We start from the raw sequence: 5743 nt of genomic DNA, 5'->3' as shown, positions 1-5743 counted from the left end.
ATTGCTTTGGGATACTTGAGATGAAGCATTGCTCTTGTTGGTTCATCCAGCGTTATCTACATTAGTATGGACTTGTGTATTTAGTTTGTTCTCGATGACTGTCATTCTGTCTACTTTGCTCCCTACCCAGCCTCCCTTTAGGTTGATTTGTTCTCTGTACTATAGTTTTACCTTTCCCAGAACTCCAAATAAATACAAGTAGGTTTTAACGTGGCTTCTGAATTTGGCTTCTTTTATATACACCAAAATCATTTCAGACCCATTCATGTTATTATTCAGTGTTTTAGGTCAGGGCCTGTCCTCTGACACTTTATTTCATGATATGATCTAACAATAATATGTTATTCTGAGCCTCAGTATTCAAACATTGGATATTGGGAGCTGTTAGACCTTTTAACATATCCTTGTTACTTTTTTTTTTTAAAGATTTATTTATTGATTATATGTAAGTACACTGCAGCTGTCCTCAGACACTCCAGAAGAGGGAGTCAGATCTCATTATGGATGGTTGTGAGCCACCATGTGGTTGCTGGGATTTGAACTCCGGACCTTCAGAAGAGCAGTCGGGTGCTCTTACCCACTGAGCCATCTCACCAGCCCTCCTTGTTACTTTTAAAAAGCATTTCCTACCTTTCTGATATCACAAGATGGTATGGATTCAACCTGGATTTTCATTACATAGCCCTAGAACCAGCCATTTCTCAAGAACTTAGAGACTTTGATATCTTGGCTCTTTAACTGCACTCAGTGCTCTGGGGCATAAGGATATTTAAATTTCTAAACAGATAGAGGTACAAAATGGGTGCTTACCTATCCAACTTAGAAATATCTGTGTGGTTACATAAAATATTGGGAAATCATAAAATATTTGACAACAGTAAAGTGTTTCTCGATGTTCGATGACTAATAGCTCTTCCAAGGCTTTTCTGGATACGCTTGCCCATGATGTGTCAATAAAACCTCACACATACCCTTGGTGGTTAGCTGCAGGTGCATCCCCCATGGTCAGAACAGTACTGATGTTTGGGAAGCAAGAAAGCATTCCCGTTTGACATAACTAAGTAGCTGGTGTTGGTTTAAACTGCCCTGTTGGCTAAGGCTAACTTGGACAAGCCACAAATATTTGTATTATTTCACTTTTGTGGTTTATTCAGAGAGGATCCTCTGTTTTCTTCTGAGAGACACCTCTAAACCATTGTGGAAATTCCCAGATAAGGGCCCATTCCCTTTCTAGTCTCTCAGTTGTAAACTTCTACCCACATTGGCCTCTGGCAGCAACAACTTACTCTCAGAAAATTGATTAGAGTCTGTCCTCTGGTAGCTTCTGTTAGATTAGCATGGTTGCTGACCAAATCTTACCAATGTCTTCTTTGTTTGTTTGTTTGTTTGTTTGCTATGGCAAGTGCTTCATAGAGTACCATGAAGGTAGAACCATGCTTACAGGTGGGCTTTATAAAAGATCTACATTGCCTGATCCAAGAAGTTTTAAGGGAATCGGAGCTTTTGGTGGTTGAAAGACTTGCAAAGCATCGTCTGGAGATGAAACTGTTAAATACTAGAAGAAATAAACTTGACACGTAGGTTAAAAATGCATGAACTGAGTGGAAGAAACAGAAAAATGCATATGAATTGTCCCTGAGAGGAAAGTAACCTGGTCAGTATGACCAGCTTCAAACCCCATGCCCTAAATCCTCCTTTTGTTTCTCATTCTCAAAAATCACTGGCATATTTGATGTTTTAGAGATGTTGTTGGACTTGTGAAGATTTATTGCTATAAGGTATGCTGATTTGAATAGGTCTGGCCTCCATAGACTCATCTGTTTGAATACATGGGGAGTGTGACCTTGTTGGAATAGGTGTGGCCTTGTTGAAGAAAGTATGTCACTGTGGGGGTGGGACTTTGGTATCTCATATGCTCAATCTCCACCCAATGTGGAACACAGTCTCCTCATGGCTGGCTTTGGATCAAGATATACAATTCTCAGCTTCTTTTCCAGCATCAAGCCTGTCTGGACACTGGCATGCTTGCCATGCATGCCATAATGATAATGGACTAAACCTCTGAAACTGTAAGCCATCCCCAAGTAAATGTTCTCCTTCACAAGAGTTGTCTTGGTTATGGTGTCTCTTCACAACAATAAAACCCTAACCAAAGCAAAAGCCAACATGTTTTTCCTTTAGCATAACTACCATTTGGGCAATAGTCAGTAAATCTAGAGTCCGACAGTTCTAGACTATAACTACTGCCTGACAATTTTATGTTCTTGTATTATCAAAAGTCTATAAGTTGGTGCGGTCCTTTGTGAGTTCTATGGATCGTATCTGGGCAGTAAAAATAGAATTGATAAGATACTCCCCTAGTTCTTTTTTTTTTTTTTTTTTTTTTGGTTTTTTCAAGACAGGGTTTCTCTGTGTAGCCCTGGCTGTCCTGGCACTCACTTTGTAGACCAGGCTGGCCTCGAACTCAGAAATCCGCCTGCCTCTGCCTCCCGAGTGCTGGGATTAAAGGCGTGCGCCACCACGCCTGGCTCCACTCCCCTAGTTCTTATACCTGTGATGAGAGTAAGATCTGGAACCTAAGAATTTACTTTAAATCAGAAAGGTATATTAGGGTAATTAAGGTAAGGGTATGCACTTCTCATTAAATGTGACTTTTGGAAGGGTGGATGTAGGTAGGGTATGTAATGCTGATAAGTTGATTGGAAGGCAGAGCTAGGCTTGCTAGGATTATATAAGCAAAGTACGTGTGGTCATTAGGATCCAAGTGGTCAGTCAAGGAAAGAGAACTTTGGAATGGTTCCAGTAGAGAATATACATTATGGTGGTCACAAATGGACTTGTCAGTGGGATAAGCCACCCTGTACGAGAGTAGAGTATAGTGAATAAAAGATAAAAGGAGGTTTGGAACAAAGAGAATCTTCACCCACTTGCCATCTCCCTGGAGAAAGTTGTTCAGGTCCCACAAGATGACTGGGTTGAATGTATCAAATTTTGGCCATCAGTTTTGGTTGATGAGGGCATATTTGGAAACATCTGAATAGAAGGTCAGATGAAGCAGGGGACTTTAAGGTTCTACTGAGGCATAACTGATTGGGTTTTTGTTTTGTTTTGTTTTGTTTTGAAGACTATGTGTCACTATGTAAATGTGGCTGGCCTGGAATTTGCTATGTAGACACCACAGCCTGCTTGTTTGTTTGTTTGTTTGTTTGTTTGTTTGTTTGTTTGTTTTTAAATTAGCTTTACCTTATGTGTCTGTGTTTCCCCCACATGTATGTATGTGCACCATGTATGTTCCTGGTGTCTGTGGAAATCAGAAGAGGTCATCAGATCTCCTTGAACTGGAGTTACAGACAGTTGTGATCCACCATGTTTGTTCTGAAAGAGCAGCAAGTGCTCTTAAACACTAAGTCCAGCCCCTCGTTTGAAAGTTTTTCAGAGGCAAGTCGTTTTAGTTTTCTATTGCTGTGACAAAACACCATGACCAAAGCTTTTCCTTTTTCTTTATAAAAGGAAGTCTTTTATTGTGTATACAGTTTCAGAGTGTTAGCTTCCACAATGGCAGGGTGAAGGCACAGGGTCAGGAACAGCTGATCCATAAGAAGGAGGCAGAGAGACAAACTAGCAATGACACCAGTCTCTTGAAACCCCAAAGCCAACCCCCAGTGACAGATCTCCTTCAGCAAGACCTAGTCAACTATTGAATCTTTTAGATAAAAATCTATCCTCCAAGGCTTTATTTTATTGTTTGAAAAATTGATACACGTATACACATATCTTTATCATATTCACCCCTACTTCCTTCCTCAAATTCTCCCTGTCTCCTTCCAATACATCTCCCTCCTGACTTTTTAATTATTTTAGAAAATAACCCATTGACTCTAATTAGTGCTGCCCACATGCAGATGAGTGTAGGAACATCTACTGGGACTTGGGCAATCTTCCAGTGGCCATTCCCATCCCCCAAAGAAAAGTGACTCTCCCTCTCTGATATTTACTTAGAAACTCTGGACTTTTTTTTCTTTTGGGGTTTATTTTTTGCTACACAACTTCAAGTTCTAGACATAGGCAGGGGTGATAATATAATTTGAACAACATTGATTTTCTTCCCTGTGGTTACACTTGGGTAAGCTCTTCTTATAAATCAGAATCAACCATTGGCATAAATGTTAGCCCACTCCGGACAGCCACGGACACGCCAGACCATCCCGGCAAAGCAAGAGACTAGACATAGTCTCCAAGAACAAAAACTTGACTTACGATTTCCTTCATGTTTCAGTATCACACACTCAAAATTTAATCATTTAAATTAATGTATTATTTCTTTGCCCATTACCTGACATGGGACCTGGCACCCGCCCGAGTCTGTCATTCAGCTGGTGTTGTCCAGCCAGTGGTGGGTTAGATTGGATGAGTAAAGAAATCTGTGCTCACTGACTAAGAGCCAGTGGACTTACTGTGGACAGCTCATGTTTCTTCATGGCCTGGTCCCAGACTAGCCCAATGTTTTGCGTGATGATTAGCTTTATCAAGAATAGTGGAAGTTGCTGAAGTTCCTAAAAGGGTAGCCCTAGCATGTAGACCTCATTCTCCTAAGCCAAAGCAACAGTGAGTCTTTAAACATCACACTAAATGGTGGAGGGCTGTATTTATAAATTGCTGACAAAGTAAAGATGATACAAAGTGGGTGGGACTAAGGGGTTGTTTAAAAACAACAGTGTGGAGAGAATGGTTGAGTTTTAGTGTAAAAAACATAACACTAGACCAAGGTGTTAGCTAGTCAGTTAATTTCTAAAGAACAGTCAAAAGGAAAGTTAAGTCAGACTTTCAGAAGCATGGAGCTCTCACAGCCATTGTGGCTCTGGGGAAGAGATATCTGATCAGTCACTGTCAACATCTCAGAGTTGACTTTGATCGGGTTTTGTGGTTACTGATTAATGGCTTGAGACAATGGCTATGCAATGGTGTCAGGTTTGACTCTGGAGAGAAAGAGTATCACGTTCTCACCAGTTACCTGGGAAGAGTTCAAGCTTTCAAATGTGAAGACTGGCTTCTGCCCAATGGGCACTGTGTTCATCCAGTTATAAAGCCATTTTCAAACATCGTAAATCAAGGCTCATCTGTGTGAAATACAGGAACGCGTTTATAGGTTACCAGTTAATGTAACTGGAGTTAGGCATTACGTGATGTTCCATTACATTAGTTGAATTTTTTAAAAAAGATTTATTTATTTTATGTTTATGAGTACACTGTAGCTGTCTTCAGACACACCAGAAGAGGGCATTGAATCTCATTATAGATGGTTGTGAGCCACCATGTGGTTGCTGGGAATTGAACTCAGGACCTCTGGAAGAGCAGTCAGTGCTCTTAACTGCTGAGCCATCTCTCCAGCCCCACATTAGTTGAATGTTATATCGATGGAGGAGGGATAGTGTGAGGGCTCAGCAGACAGAAGCATTTGCTGCACAAGCCGGATGACCTGACCTCTGATCTCTGCTCCCCAAAACCCACAGTGGAAGGGATAGAACAGACATCTGGAAGTAGTCCTCCCTACATGTGAGTTGGGACATGCCTGTGCCCCTGCCCCGCCCCCACAAATACATATATACACACTAATAATAATACAGATAGCATGCTATTATGAGATAGTAAGAAAACTATAAATTATGTTAGAAAAATTAGTCACTGACTTGGAAGAAAATAAATGAATATCATGGGGAAAGATTAATTGAAAATTTAATTCCAT

This window comes from Mus caroli, unplaced genomic scaffold (assembly GCF_978045245.1).
Source record: "Mus caroli unplaced genomic scaffold, Mus_caroli_1 scaffold_7, whole genome shotgun sequence".
Taxonomy (NCBI): domain Eukaryota; kingdom Metazoa; phylum Chordata; class Mammalia; order Rodentia; family Muridae; genus Mus; species Mus caroli.
This window is presented reverse-complemented; position numbering follows the sequence as displayed.